This window comes from Loxodonta africana, chromosome 7 (genome assembly GCF_030014295.1).
Source record: "Loxodonta africana isolate mLoxAfr1 chromosome 7, mLoxAfr1.hap2, whole genome shotgun sequence".
Lineage (NCBI taxonomy): Eukaryota > Metazoa > Chordata > Mammalia > Proboscidea > Elephantidae > Loxodonta > Loxodonta africana.
The window spans coordinates 86,091,654-86,108,545 of NC_087348.1; the positions used below are offsets into that span (position 1 = coordinate 86,091,654).

At 41.2% G+C, this 16,892-nt stretch overlaps 1 pseudogene; it reads right to left on the reverse strand.

The window, feature by feature from the left end:
- Positions 1-3,254: 3,254 nt before the first annotated feature.
- Positions 3,255-4,379, reverse strand: LOC135231725 (olfactory receptor 52P1-like; annotated as a pseudogene).
- Positions 4,380-16,892: the final 12,513 nt, after the last annotated feature.

The following is a 16,892-nucleotide window of genomic DNA, read 5'->3' on the forward strand; positions in this document are numbered from 1 at the left end:
GGCTCAGGCATAATGATCGTGAGGATGGTATAGAACTGGGCAGTGTTTCATTCTGTTGTACATAGGCTCACTATGAATCAGAACCGACTCAACGACACCTAAAAGCAACAACAACAAGAAGTGGTATTTATACCAGGAATGCAAGGGAGTTTAACTTTTAAAATTTACCAAAAAACCAAAAACCAAACCAAGTGCCGTCGAGTCGATTCCGACTCATAACGACCCTACAGGACAGAGTAGAGCTGCCCCATAGAGTTTCCAAGGAGAGCCTGGAGGATTCGAACTGCTGACGCTTTGGTTAGCAGCCGTAGCACTTAACCACTATGCCACCAGGGTTTCCATTTAAAAGTTAGGTCAATATAATTCATAGAATTAATGAATAAAGGAGAAAAATCATATGATTACCTAAGTATAGTTGGAAAAATTATTTGACTAAATTCAACAGCATTTTGGATAGAAAATTTCCATAACTAGAAATAGAAGGGTACATTGTCAACCTGAAAAGGGACATCTATGAAAAACATACAGTTAAATAATACTTGATGATCAAAGACTGAATGCTTTCCTTGTAAGATGAGGTACAAATGCAAGGATGTCTGTCTTACTACTTCTCTTCAACATTGTGTTGGAGGTCCCAGCCAGTGGAATAAGACAAGAAAAAGAAACCAAAAATCATACCTCAAAATCTATTTTTATTTTTTAGGAATTAGCACATTGAATCTAAAATTTATATGGGAATGTAAAGAGCCTAGGATAGCCCTAACCATTGGGGAAAGTACAGTGTTGGCAGACTTACAATACTTCATTTTGAGACTTTCTATAAAACTATAATTATCCAGACAATGTACTATTGACATAAAATAAACAAACAGATTAATGAAACGAAACAGAATTCAGGAGTACATCCACACATAAAGAGTTGATGATTTTTGACAACGTTGTCAAAGCAATTTAATTCAGAAAAGAATGGCTTTTAAACAAAACAATACTTGAACAACTGCACACCTATATGAGAAGGAACCTTGATCTCTGCTCATGCCATACAAAATTATCATTTGTGTTGGGTCATAGGCTTGAAATTATGAGCTGTATTTATAAAGTACTAATTATAAACAAAATCAATAATTTGGACTTAAAACTAAAAATTTCTTTTTATCAAACAATACTAGTAAGAAAATCAAAATGCAAGCTAAAAATCAGATAGAATATTTTCACTACATATATCTAGCAAATAAGTTGTATTCAGACTATATAAACAGCTACTACAAGTCATCAAAAATCAGAAAACAATAAAAATGAGCAGAAGAATTTAACAAATGTTTCATAGAAGAGGCTATATGCACAGTCAGTAAACATATGAGAAGTAGCTCAATGTCATTAACCATCAGAAAAATGCAAATTAAAAGCACAATGAATAACTTTATGCTTACTAGAATGATTAAAATGAAAAAAATAATGCCAACATCAAGGGTTGGCCAAGATATTGGACAACCTGGGAGTAGTCATCCATCACTGGTGAGAGTACAGAATGGTACTTTGGAAAACCATCTGGCAGAGTCCATTAAAGTCAAGCATACATCTATCCTGTGATCCAGTAATTCTACTTCTAGGTTAAAAAAATATTCATAGCAGCTTTATTCTGAGTAGACAAAAGTGGGAAACAGCCAAGATGTCCAAAAGGTAAGTGGTTTAACAAACTTTGGTATATTCATACAATCTAATGGAACACTACTCAGAGAGAGATAAAAAGGAAATGCATTTTTTTTTTTTTTTGAAATTTTACTGATACACACAACGTGAATGAATCTCAAAAACATTATGTTGGGCCACAGAAGCTGGACACAGAAGAATACATTCCGTATCATTTCATTATATGAACTTCTAGAACAGCAAATTGAATCCAAGGTGATCGAAATCAAACAGCGGGGGAGCAGAAGTATCGCATGGAAAGGGGCACAGGGAAGTTTCTGAGGTTATGAAGATATTCTGCATCTTGACTGTGGTGCTGGTTATACTGCTGTATACATGTGCCAGAGGTGATCAGTCTGTACACTTAATGTTGTTGTTCTGTGCTGTTACATTAATGACAACTTATAGAGACCCTATAGGACAAGTATAACTGTCTCATAGGGTTTCCTAGGATGTAATCTTTATAGGAGCAGATGGCTAGGACTTTCCTAGCTCCTAGTGGGTTTGAACCTTTTGGTCAGCACTGCTCTACCAGGGCCCCTCGTACACTTAATAGATACTTAATATATGTGCATTTTATTTCATATACCTCACTAAAAAAAGTGGTTTAGGAAAAAATTAAAGCCATAGCAAATATAGTCTCAAATAGGATGTAGCCAGTTTTCCTGACTTCTTCTATAGTTTGGGTTAACTATCTTGGGGAGTAGACTTTATTTGCCGATCTGTGGCCTTGGATTGTCTGGCAACCTGAGAAAATTGAGTCTACTAATCTTATGTGCACTGAGCCCTGGAGTGAAGGAAGAATCACTTCGATGACTTCAGGTTAGGTAATCTCGGAGAAGGTGGCTTTTCATACCCTTACAAAGGGGGGACAGGGCAAGGTGGGCCCTGGGACCTCATTTCTCCTGAACAAGTTAGGTGTCTTTATATCCACAGTTCCTGTGCTTACCCTAATCATAGTAATTTAATTCCGTTTGGCCAGTGTGTCCTTACATGTTTGTTTTCTCTAACAGTGAGTGGTCAATTTGAGAGGAGGACTTTTGGCCTCATCAAATCCATACACCCAGATTTTAGCAAAATATCTGACCCACAGTACATGCTCAGTGAATACATCAAAATTCATCTTCCACAGAACCTTCCCAGAGTGACACTACACTTTGTTTCTTATTCCTTTGCACAGTTTGCCATGATTCTTCTTCATTTCTTGTTGTCTCTATGGCCCATAACTTAGTGTTCTGTCTCTGTCTGTCTTATTTTGTATGTGAATCCTAGTCAGACTCTGAGCTCACTGAGGAAGGTATCCATGTATCCCTATAAGAGTGGGAATACCTGCCTATGGATGAGAGGTTATTTTGGCAGACCAGTAGCTATATTTTTCTCATTTTACTAAAGTCTCCTGGAAGGTGGGAGACACATCAGAACAGCAGGATAGGATTCTCTGGGGGGCTACCATCAAGCTGGTGGCCATACTATCCCTTAGACAGAGGTTCCTTGAGTGTTACACCCATATCTACCTCACAAGTAGGAATCACTTGGTGGTTTTTTCCCCCATCTGACTTGTGCTATGTCTCCACTGAAGGTGGGTTTCTGTCTTGTAGTCATGCAGGGAACCACAGGTCTCTCAAACATTGTCCAAGGCTGAGGGAAGGAGAGAGTAGAGTCCCAGGGCTGGGTTGAAGACTTTATGACTGAGCAGGGGCCCATTTCAGCAGTCGGATGGCTCCCCCCCGGATCTGCTTGGTCTTCATGCCATAGATGACGGGGTTAAGCATGGGTGGCACGACGAGGTAGAGGTCAGCCAGGAGGATGTGGATGTGCCGGGGCACATGCTGGCCAAAACGTTGTGTGTAGAATGAGAATAGCCCTGGTGTGTAGAAGAGTAGGATGACACCCAGGTGGGAACCACAAGTGCCAAAGGTCTTGGCCCTTGCCTCCTTGGAGGAGAGGCCTAACACAGCCCGCAGGATGAGTGTGTAGGAGACAGCGATGCAGATGGAGTCAGTGCCCACCACTAGTGTGGCAGCTGTGATGCCATAGATATTGTTCGGCTTTGTGTCCCCACAAGCCAGCTTTACCACTGCCATATGCTCACAGTAGGAGTGGGCTACCACTTGGCTATAGTAGCTCAACCGTGCCAGTAAGCAGGTGAGTGGGGTCATGAGCCCCAGGCCACGAAACACAGCAGCGGCCCCCAGCTTGCTTGCAGTCTCTGGGGGCAATAATGATCCATAGTGCAAAGGTCAGCAGATGGTCAAGTAGCGGTCAAAGGACTTGCTAGCAGGATGCCAGATTCTACAGCTGAGAAGCCATGGATAAAGAACATCTGGGCAGCACAAGCCCCAAAGGCAATCTCAGCAGCATTTGCCCAAAAGAGTCCTAGGAGCTTGGGCATGGTGGAGGTGCAGAGCACCAGGTCAATGGTGGACAGCATGCATAGGAACAGGTACATGGGCTGGTGCAGTGCAGGCTCTGAGCGTACCACCAGCAGCACTGCCATGTTGCCAAGTACTGCCAGAGCATACATGGCACAGAAGGGAAATGCAATCCAAAAGTGGGGTGACTCCAGGCCAGGAATTCCCATGAGCAGGAAGGAGGCTGAGTTCTGATGGCTCTGGTTTGTGTGCTTCAAGCAAGTGGACAGAGAAGACCTTACTGCCTTGCTCTGAGCCCTGGGAGGCCCTGAGAGATGAAATAACTGGGATTTATCCTCATGATTTGACTGAAACTAAAATGGCAGAAGGAAATATTTGAGTTAGACCTCATGAAAAACATTCAGAATGAGAAGATTGTAGGACATTGGCAAATGATGCAAGGCACGATGTGGGTTTACCATCACACAGGTTCAAAGGAGCCCTTGCCAATTCTATTTCAGTGATCTCTAGTTTGGCAGGCAGCGTGTATGTGTGATGGCCGTGGAATCTGCTCCATGGAGAAGGTAAGGGGCTAGACACCTTTGCAGCTTTTTTCTTTCTGCCTGTAAACTCTAGTATTATTTTCTCCTGATTCATATACCTTTGTGACAATGTGATAAGGTAATGATCAAAGTCAGGCATGCTGGGTTTCAGGCTCCAATGTGGAGAGATCAAAACTGAGGGGAAGAAAGGGAAATCTTGGAAGAATTTTTCATGCCATTGCCAGAACCTGGGTTCTGACTAGGAAGAGCCAAGTACATGGTGAGGGACTGAGTCTCTTGCAGTCTGCCACAATCATAAGACTGCTTGGCTTATATTTAGTACCAGGATTCTGTGTTTGCCTCAGGTGTCCTATATTGATAGGTAGAAGCAGGTAGAATCGTGCATACCTGGTCAAGTAGTGAGGGGTCAGACTGATCTGGTCATGTTATCTGATAAAAATGATTGAGAGATGATTGTGTACAAAGGTCTGTCAAAAAGGGGATGAAAGGGAATTTTAGTCACTGGGAACACAGAATTATTTCCTGTAAGCAAATACAGAGACCAAGACTGGTCAAATGATAGTACTGAGCATATCTCTACCCCATCTCTTCTGTCCATTACCCACACAGTCTATCTCCCCGGATCTTCCCCTCACGCATGTGTTCCTTCTCATTTGTCTGTTGTCCAGTAAAAAAAACTTGCTGCCATCAAGTCGATTCTGAATCATAGTGACCCTACAGGATACAGTAGAACTGTCCCATAGGGTTTCCAAGGAGCGCCTGGTGGATTTGAACTGCTAACCTTTTGGTTAGCAGCCAAGCTCTTTACCACTGTGCCACCAGTCCAGTAGGCAGTCAGTAATTGAGGATTTGAGAGAGAAGGGAAGAGTAAACAAAAAAAAGTGGAAATGGAAAGGCGACAAAGATAAAAAGGAAAGATGAGAACAAGAATCAGAAACACATAGAAGAGGGTAGAAAAGTAAAGAGAAAGAGAGAAAAGAACATTTCTTCCAAGGGCTTCTAATGGGATGTGACTGGGTTCTGGTTGCCAATTGAAACAGAGATTGTGGAACCAATTGGACCCTATGAAGACAGAGTATTTCTATTCCTTATCTTAAGCTTCAATACTCCTTGTAATGCCTAGCATCAGGTGCCCATACCCGAAGATCACAGGAAACTGTCTTGGGGACAGAAGCAGGAAAGGAAAGAGTAAGGACTGTAATGTGATGTGGGGAAGGAACTCCGGATCAGGATGTCTGGCTGGGTGTCTACTGTAGCTGTCACTGGGATATTGAAACAAATCATTTCACCACTTCCTGTCTCATCATCCCCTCTGCCACGTGTTTCCTGTTTTTCCTTCTGTGCTAGGCTCCTCCCTGAGTTTCTACCACCCAGCCTGGGTTCAAAGCTCCCCATAGGGGAGGTGAGCATTGTTTTTGGAGTCATGATTTTGGAAGCATGGGCTTCTCGGTGCCCTTCCTTTGGCGTAGAGAATTGAGAGCTGAATAATGCAGTCATTCCTGGGACAACCATGCCTTGTTTCCCTTCCTTTCTCTTCCTCTACCTCTGTATTTCCATAATTGAATCAGGTTTCCTGAGCTCCTGCTGCCACTCAAGGAACTTATATTCCCTCCTTGATCTGGGAGCCATAAACTCCCTTTGCCCTAGCCCCATTTGTATGGTTGGGAAAACAGAAGTTGGAAGAGCACATGTTGAGCAGGATATGCCCAGGATCCAGAAAAGAAGTTGAAGTGAGGACTTTGACGTTCTGACTTTCTCACCTATACCTATACAAACTCTGGAGATCAGACAAGGAAAGTCTTCCAGACTTCTACAGATTACTCTCACAGAACAATTCTACTTCACATCCTGGCATTTGGTATAGGAAAGATCTTAGCTAAAATGTATAATAATAGGAGCTGAAATACCAGGAACAAGGCTGCCTCATAAGGAAATGAACAAGTTCTTCATCACTTTCCCATATGTGTTCATGAACACCCAGAAACCACCTGCCAAGAAGTCAGCATTTATTAATGGAAGACCAAGGGTAAACCAATTCAAATCCCAGCTCTATCACTCTCCAGCTGTGTGATCTTGATCAATTCGCTCAACCTCTCTCAACCTGATTTATTACTTGTGATCTGGAGAGGTTTATTCTTAGTTCATAGGCTATCAAGGAACTTCCGTAGGAAGATTATCATGGAAGATGCTCATCTGAAGAGCCAATCACATTACATGGGACACAGCAGTGGTAAAAAGTATAATTTACCTGTTAAATTCCCTTTATCTGAAGGGGAAACTACCTCAGTGAGAAAATTATCTTAGTGGTGGTCAGGTCTTCGGTCTGCTCACAGTGTGCCTATTGTAGCATTGAGCACACAGACAGACAAACTTACTATATCTAGGACCAGGGAGTAGTAGTGGAGTCTCAGGTCCTCCAGGGTTTAGAGTGGGAGTGAGTAAAAAAGCTGGAGTATTTATCCTGTTATTAAGGCCCCAGTTGAGAGTGGGGATTCCCTTGGGACACTGATAAAAGACCTCTGGGATGCTGGAAAGAGTTAGCAAAGTGAGGCCAGAAACTTTGGGCCTTGATGGGGGAGGGAATGATAAGATAGCAAAGAAGATCTTTGAAAGTTTAGTGCAGGTAGGAAGGGGGTAGGCAGATAGATCCCTAAGCACAAATAATCTAAAAGGCTTTTTAGCATAGGAACAAATTTTGGGATATTTTCCTAATTTGGGATATTTTGCTAATTCTCTCCACCCCAAATATTTGCTTCCCTGTGTTTCTTTTGGGCAAACTACTCAATTTCTCTGAACGTTAGCTCTTCATCTGTGAAATGGGAAGGTGATAAAGATAAGATGATATATGCAAAGCATGTACCATTTCGCCTTGTGTATGCCAAGCAATCAATAAAAAGTTTGAATTATTTTATTATTTTATCCAACCCAGCGATCATTCTACTATATGCAAAGAACTATACTAGATGTTAGGGCAAGGAGATGAAGGATTGTGTCTCTGTCTAAAGAAATCACAGTTGGGCTTGGAGAAATGGGCAGACATATAAAAACTAATTACAATTGAATGAGCTATATGTAGACATATGAAAGACAAAGAGGCTCATTTGTCTGAGGAAGAGTTAACTCTGTAAGAGAGAGTTAAGGATTTAGAATTTAGAAGTATAAGGTGGACTTGGTGGGAGGGGCACACCAGAGAGAGGAGATAGCATGTGCAAGGCAAGAGACAATGGGAATGTTCTGGGAACCAATGGAGTCCAGTTCAAAGTCAAAATATTCACAAATCTTTCCTAATACTCTGAGCCCCGATGGCTATCCTTTTTCTCCTCTTGCCCATACCACATCTTATCAAATGCTGTTGTGCTACAGTCCACTTTAAATTTTGCTGATGTAATGATGGTGTGTAAGTTAAGTAATAGCTCTTAGTCTCTTGTTCCTCATGTGTAAAAATGGGGCATTTATTACCTACCTTGTGGGGTTGTTGAGAGATATCATATGAGAGATTACATAAAAGGCATTTAGCATACTGCCTAGCACATAGTAAGTCCTCAAATAAAACAAAAATTGCTTTTGAGTCAATTCTGACTCATAGCAATCCCAGGTGTGTCAGAGTAGAACTGTGCTCCACAGGACTTTCAATGACTGAGTTTTCAGAAGCATATCACTAGGCTAGACTCAAACCACCAACCTTTAGGTTAACAGCTGAGCATGTTAAAAATTTGCACCACCCAGGGACTTCAGGTCTTCAGTAGATTGTTATTATTATTATATTTGAGTTGGCTTCCTACACAATGGAACTTGTGAAGGAAGAGATGAATTAATTTTTCTCCGATAATGCTTAGAAGATGATCATCATGATACTAGGAATTGGGGGAAGAATGCTGAATGAATTGATGGAATTCTAATCAAATGTAGGCCAGGAAGCTTGATGTAAGACAATCAGAAATCAATAAATATATATTGGTGACTTACTATGTACCTGACATTGTCCTGGAGATAAAGATGCTTGCAAAGATTCTTGGTTTTAAGGAGCATTAAATAGAGATGGTGAGAGAAGACCTAGTGGGGGCTGGCATGGACCAGATGATAAAGAAGAAGGAAAGGGCTTTGTTCTCTGAGCATTTAGCTTCCCTGGTGACCTCACAGAGGACTTCTACTTCAGGAACTAAAAGTTTCAGGAATCCTGGGTTATGGCCCCCTCCCCATTTAGTTCCTCCAGGGACACAACTGGTTCTAATAGACGAAATTTAAGGGTAAGTGGCAATCACAGATCAACGAGACGACTCAAGTTTTCTAGCAGCCCCACAGTGCTCAGAGCCAAACCTAGATTATCCAATATTCTGATGGGACTCAGAAACAGACATGGCTGCTCAGTGTTAACCTGGGGTACCACTGGATAGATTTTATGCAGCCAACAACATAAATTCTACAGATAATTTTTGATCACCTATTATGTGCCAGGAAACACTGGTGGCATAGTGGGTAAATGCTAAGGCTGCTAACCAAAAGATGAGCAGTTTGAATCCACCAGGTGCTCCTTGGAAATTCTATGGGGCAGTTCTACTCTGTCCTATAGGTCACCATGAGTTGGAATAAACTCGACGGCAACAGGTTTTTTTTTTTTTTTAAATTATGTTCCAGCATTTAAGTATTGGAAACGTGGCAAAGAACAAAGAAGACAAAATCCATATTCTCACAGAAATTCTATGCTGGTAAGACAGACTTTCATTAAAAATTAATATATAACATAAAACAGGTATTGGAAAGTGCCATGGAGGAAAAAAAAAAAAAAAAAAAGCAGGATAGGAAGTAGAAAATGTTGGGAAGCACAATTTTAGGCAGGGTGGTCATAGTAGGCCTTTCTGAGAAGGTGACATTTGATCAGGCATCTGGATGAAGTGAGCAAGCAAATCATGCAGCTATATGAAGGACTATTCTCCAGGCAGAGGGAAGAGCAGATGCCAAAGACCTTAAGACCTGGAATATATTTGGTAAATGTGAGAGACCATCAGCCCGTTGCTGAAGTGGAGTGATTGAGAGGAGAGAGTAGGACATGAATTTGAAGGGGTAGCCAAGGTCTAAATTTTGAAGGGTGTTGTAAACATGATTTAGACAGGATTTTATTTGAAGTGTGATGAAAAGCTACTGAAAGATTTTGAACAGGGTTCTGTCATGCTGTGATTTAAGTTTTAAAATATTCACTCTGGGTTCTCGATAGGGATGTAGGGGGATAAGGGAGAGTGGGAAGCTAGTTGGAAAGTTATTGTGACAGTCAAAGAGTGAAACGATGGTGGTTTGGAGTGGCAACAGTGGAAGCAACGAGAAGTGATTACATTTGGGATATGATTTGAAGGTGCAGCAGACAGAATTTTCTGACAAAATGATTGAAATGTGGGGTTATGAGAATATTATATGATTCAAGGAAGGCTTCGTTTTGAGCAAATGAGTGAGTAGAAGAGCTTTACTGCATGCGAAACCCTTAGGGAAGTGTAGATTTATAAGGATGGAAGGATAGGGGAATCAGAGTTTTGTTTTGGACATGTAATTTTGGAAATGTATGTTAGATAAGCAAGAGTAGATGTCTGGTCAGCAATTTATATTTACCAAGCTGAAGTTCAGAGTAGATGTCTGAACTGATAATTTGTGATTCACCAAATAAGAGATAAAGTCATGAAAAATGAGATAATCTAAAGAATGAATATAGAGGAGAGACTCTGACATCAGAGGTTGGGAACAGATGAAGTAGTCAGAAAAGGATATTCGGAAGAAGAATCTAGTAAAGTAGAAAGAAAGCCTACATAGAATGTTGTTCAGGAAGCTAGGAAACAGTGAGTACTCCACTCTGCCAAGTACTGCCACAGGGTTGAGTACGATGAAATTTAAGAATTGATTACTGGGTGTGTCAACACTGTGGTCATCGGAAACGTTGGTGCTGCAGTTATTTGTAGTGATGATATCAGTAGCATGACAGTGGCAGTAGGTGGTTGAGGTAAGGTAGAAGATAATTGGATATGAAGAACTTGAGAGACTGAGAGACCAGAGATTGCCTACATGGATACTGAAATCACTGAGAAGGATGGCAGAGTAGAAGTGGAAGGCAGAAGTAGAAGCGAGTCTGTTGTTAAAATCGTCAATGGATGAAGAAGAGTGATCAGAGATATGGAATGGTTTCGACACGATGGGATAGGATGTAGTGACGAGGAAAAACAAGGGCAAATCCCCATCTGTAAAGAACATAGATCAGATCATTGAATTTTAGATGTAGACCTGGGATCTATGTTAACCCTCAAAACTATGCCTCATTGCTGATGCCTATCCAAAAGAAAAGGAGCAGCAAAATAAATGACCATGTTTCCACTTAGCCTTAGACTGTGCCCCTCAGTCCTAGCTATATATCTCCTGACTTAGCCTATGTTTTCGGCCCACACTCCTTGGAACCACAGCCTTTACTTATTCTTGCCACTTCTGTTCTCTTTCAACTCTGTCTAGGCCCCTATGACCTCAGTCTGTGTCACCTCACCCTCACTCTTGATCACACGATCCAAACCTGGATCACTTTTAATGTCAACCATAAACTGCCCAAGCCAGCCTGTGTTTTCTCAGCTTTTGTCAGAATCTTTCCCTAACCCAACCTGGGTATCTTCTATCTTGACTGCTCCCAATACCAGCTTGTGGCACCTCAAGTCAAGACTACCACTGCCACATAGTGTGTGTCTCCCCAGCCTAATTCAGACATTAACAATACAGGCCCTGTGAAGAAGCACCACATCAACCCAATGTGATCCAGTCTTCAGGTGAGACAGATGAGCTTATCACTGAGGAGAAGAGCCGGCAATCTAATGCAGGATCTGGATGTCTCTGTGGGATGAGAGGAGGAAGTAGGAAGGGAGGAGGAAGTGACCAGGTACAGGCTCAACAGGAGCTGTTGGGATGTATCTTGAAGAGTAGTTCAGGTCAAAGCGCATAGAGAGTTCCTGTGAAACCTGACTTCCCCTCTCAGGACCTGGCAGAACAGGAGGTGCTGAGATCAGTTGTGGGATGAAAGTATCCACCTTCACTATTAGTATTAATGGTTAATAATTCCACACCCAGTATTACTGAGTAATAATTAATATTATTTACATTGATCCTCAAGTATCTCACTGGATCCTCTCCCAAATCCTGTGAAATGGGCAAGACCAGAATTATTGACCCCACTTAACAGACAAGGGAACAGTCCAAGGAGTGCAGAGGTTAAAGGCATCACCAAGGTCATATATGGGACTCAGCCTACATCCCCACCCATAACCTTCACCCACAGTTATGTCTCATATGTCACACCTAAGTAAACAGAAAATGAAACAAAACAAAACCTCAAAACTCCAAAACAAATCAGACAGAACAAAAACTAATAGATAATAGATAGCCTTGACTAGTTATGACTGAACCCCACCTTTCCAAATCACAATCAGAAAGCACACAAAACAGGCATCCATTTGTGTATTCTAAGGAGGCTCTATTTTTCAGCAGGCACTGAAAGGAAGGTAGGCGAAGGTGGAGAGAAGCACAATGATTACTGAGAGCAGACTAAACTCTGTCTCAAGGGAGGCATGATTGAAAGCCGTACAATGGGGAGAGAGTAGACGCAGGAGCTTGGGTCAGGAGTCCCAGAAGACTGAAGACTTGGGCATAGAGGGACCCTAGAATCACCCCTGGAGAAGAGGCCAGGTCCTTCTTTTCCTCAGGGATGGGAGCTGCTGTTTATTTTTCTTTTGGGAAAAGTAAGAGATTATGAGGATAAAGCCAGATCCTCCCTTTCCAAACCCCTCTTTCTCACCCTTCTCTCACTAAGAGAGGAACACTGCACGCTTTTTTTATTCCTGAAACCTATGGAAAATGCCAAAAATTGAGCCTCATGCAGAGGGGTGAGAATACCTCAGGGCACAGATGGTGTGAAAGAGTCAGGAGAACAGAGGACAATGAAGGAGCGAAGACTGATGAATCATTAGGCATCTAAAACAGAATAGGTAAATTGTGAGATTGAGGTGCGCGGGCAAATAAACTGGAGGGCTGATGAAGTTTAGCAGGAGCACATGGGAAGTAAGGAAGACAGGGACACTCAGGCAAGATGTGACACTACTTGATAGGAGATGAAGCCAATGATTTAGGGAGGGAAGAAGCTTGTAAACATGTCTAGTGGTTTTTATTTTTCTGGTAGAAATGAGATCCCGTAAATGGTTTTCAGCAGGGAAGTAAAATACGTGTTCTGTCACACTGTAGTGCATGGATTGAAGTAGGGGGGTGAAAAGCTAAAGAGGAGGTTTTTATACTGATGCAGGTTAAGAGATGTTGAGTTGTGAATTAGGGAAGATACAAAGTGCAATGATAAGTCCACAAAGATCTTAAGCAAGGCCTGGCATGATACAATTTTCCTGTTGAAGTGGTCTTTGTCTATGGGGTTGCTACGAGTTGGAATCTACTTGACGGCAACGGGTTTTTTTTTTTTTTTGTCTCCAGTATAAAGAGTGGATTATAAAGGTCCAAGATTCTTCACAGAGGCTCATTAGAAGGCTTTTGTAGTCCACATAGAAGATGTTGCTGTTGTTCTTGAGTACTGTTGAGCCAATTCCAACTCATAGCGATCCTATAAGACAGAGTAGAAACTGCCTCATAGGATTTCCTAGTTTGTAATCCTTGTGGGAGCAGAACATGAGGTCTTTTCTCCCACAGAGCAGCTGGCTGGATTCAAACTGCTGACCTTTCAGTTGGCAGCCAAGAATATAACCATTAGCTAGGAGATGATGTGACTTAAATAGGAGCACTTAAAGGGGGAAAGAAAAAGAGTAGGGATCCAAACCAAAAAAAAAAAAAAAGAAAGGGTGTGAAGGATGAGGTAAGGGTTGAATCTAGGATAACTTTTCAGTTTCTGACCTACCGACCGGGCGGTTGGCAGTAACATTTACTGAGTCGGACAGTGCATGGGGGAGGAAAAAATTGTGAGTAGATAATATGATTTCTGTTTGGGGGCGTATTTTGTTTGAGATGCCTGTGAGACATCTAAGTGGACATGTCCAATGTTGCTGTTGTTAGGTGCCATCCAGTCAGTTCTGACTCATAACAACCCTATGTACAACAGAACGAAACATTGCATAGTTTTGCACCATCTTTTTTTTTATAATCATTGCTATGCTTGAGCCCATTGTTGCAGTCACCGTGTCAATCCATCTCCTTGGGGGTCTTCTGCTTTTTTGCTGACCCTTTACTTTACCAAACATAATGTCCTTCTCCAGGGACCGGTCCTTCCTGATAACATGTCCAAAGTATGTGAGATGAAGTCTCCTTATCCTCGCTTCTAAAGAGCATTCTGGCTATACTTCTTCCAAGGAAGACCTGTTTGCCCTTTTGGCAGTCCATGGCATATTCAATATACTTTGCCAACACTATAATTAAAAGGCATCAATTCTTCTTCATTCTTCCTTATTCATTGTGGTGATTGAAAATACCATGGTTTGGGTCAGATGAACCTTAGTTCTCCACTTGCTTTTTAACACTTAAAGAGGTCTTTTGCAGCAGATTTGCCCAATGCAGTACATCATTTGATTTCTTGACTGCTGCTTCCATGGGCGTTGATTGTGGATCCAAGTAAAATGAAATCCTTGACAGCTTCTATCTTTTCTCTGTTTATCATGCTGTTGGTTATTAGCCCACTTGTGAGGACTTTTGTTTTCTTTATGTGTAACGCATACTGAAGGCTGTAGTCTTTGATCTTCATCCGTAAGTGCTTAAAGTCCTCTTCACTTTCAGCAAGCAAGGTTGCATCATCTACATATTGCAGGTTGTTAGTAAGTCTTTCTCTAATCCTGATGTAGTGTTCCTCTTCATATAGTCCATCTTCTTGGATTATTTACTCATCATACAGATCGAATAACTATAATGAAAGGATACAACCTTGATGCATACTTTTCCTGATTTTTAGCCGTCCAGTATCCCGTGTTCTGTTCAAATGGCAGTCTCTTGGTCTATGTACAGATTCCACATGAGAACAATAAAGTGTTCTGGGATTCCCATCCTTTGCAATGTTATCCATAATTTATTACAATCCACACAGTCGAATGCCTTTGCATAATCAATGAGACACAGGTAAACATCTTTTGGTATTCTCTGCTTTCAGCCAAGACCCATCTGATATCAGCAATGATATCCCTCATTTCATGTTCCCTTCTGAATCTGCCTTGAATTTCTGGAAGGTCCCTGTTGAGGTACTGCTGCAACTGCTTTTGAATTACCTTCGAAATTTTTCTTGAGTGTGATATTAATGATACTGCTTGATAATTGCCATGTTCTGTTGGATCATCTTTCTTTGGAATGGGCACAAATATGGATTTCTTCCAGTCGGTTGACCAGGTAGCTGTCTTCCAAATTTCTTGGCCTAGACAAGTGAGCACCTTCAGTGTTCATCTCAGTTGGTATTCTGTCAATTCCTGGACCTTTGTTTTTTGCCAATGCCTTCAGTGCAGCTTGGACTTCTTCCTTCAATACCATCAGTTCTTCATCATATGCTACCTCCTGAAATGGTTGAACGTCGACCAATTATTTTTGGTACAATGACTCTGTGTATTCCTTCCATCTTCTTTTGATGCTTCCTGTGTCGTTCAATATTTTGCCCACAGAGTCCTTCAATATTGCAACTTGTATCTTGAATTTTTTCTTCACATCTATCAGCTTGAGAAACGCCGAGTGTGTTCTTCCCTTTTGGTCTTCTAACTCCAGGTCTTTGCACATTTCATTATAATACTTTACTTTGTCTTCTCGAGCTGCCCTTTAAAATGTTCTGTTCAGCTCTTTTACTTCATCATTTCTTCCATTAGCTTTAGCTGCTCTACATTCAAGAACAAGTTTCAGAGTCTCGTCCAACATCCATGTTGGTCTTTTCTTTCTTTCCTGTTTTTTAAATAACTTTTTGCTTTCTTCATGTATGATGTCCTTGATATCACCGCACAACTCAACTGGTCTTCAGCCACGAATGTTCAATGCATCAAATCTATTCTTGAAATGGTCTCTAAGTTCAGGTGGGATATACTCAAGGTGGTATTTAGACTCTTAAGGACTTGTCTTAATTTTCTTCAGCTTCAATTTAACTTGCATATGAGCAATTGATGGTCTGTTCTGCAGCTGACCCCCAGCCTTGTTCTGACTGATGATATTGAGCTTCTTCATAGTCTCTTTCCACAGATGTAGTCGCTTTGACTCTGTGTTTTCCATCCAGTGAGGTCCACATGTATAGTTGTCATTTATGTTGTTGAAAAAAGGTATTTGCAAGGAAGAAGTCATTGGTCTTGCAAAATTCTATCATGAGCTCTCCTGCATTGTTTCTGTCATGAAGGCCATAGTTTTCAAGTACTGATTCTTCTTCTTTGTTTTCAACTATTGCATTCCAACCACCAGTAATTATCAATGCATCTTGATTGCATGTTCAATCAATTTGAGACTGTAAAAGTTAGTAAAAATCTTCAACTTCTTCATCTTTGGCCTTAGTGGTTGGTGTGTCAATTTGAATAATAGTTATATTAACTTATCTTCCTTGTAGATGTATCAATATTATCCTATCACTGACAGTGTTGTATTTCAGAAGAGATCCTGAAATGTTCTTTTTAATAATTAATGTGATGTCATTCCTCTTCAATTTTTCATTTTCAGCATCATAGACCCTATAATTATCTGACTCAAAATGGCCAATATCAGTCCATTTCAGCTCATTAATGCCTAAGATTTTGATCTTTACACTTTCTGTTTCATTTTTGACACCTTACAATTTTCCTAGTTTCGTACTTCGTACATTTTTTTTTATCATTAACGGATGTTTGCGTCTGTTTCTTCTCATTTGAGTCCTGCCACATAAGCAAATGAAAGTCCTGAAAGCTTTACTCCATCCATGTTGTTAAGGTCAACTCTACTTTGAGGAAGCAACTCTTCCCTAGTTACATTTTGAGTGCCTTCCAACTTGAGGGGCCCTTGTTCTGGCACTATATCAGACAATGTTCAGCTGCTATTCTCACAGTCAGTTGGAAATACTAGCCTGGAACTCAGAGTAGAGTCTCTACATTTGAGAATTGCCTGACTAGAGATGATATAAAAGCAAGGGGGAAGGAATGAGAACACCTCGGGGACTGTGAGTATAAAAGAAGAATAAAGGAGGAGAGAAGAGGAGGAGAAAGTGAGGGAAAACAAGAAGAGATAAAAGGTCGGTACAAGGGAAGTAGTGGAAATGGAAGCTAGACTGAAAAGAACTGAAAACTCAATGAGAGATGAAGAAATG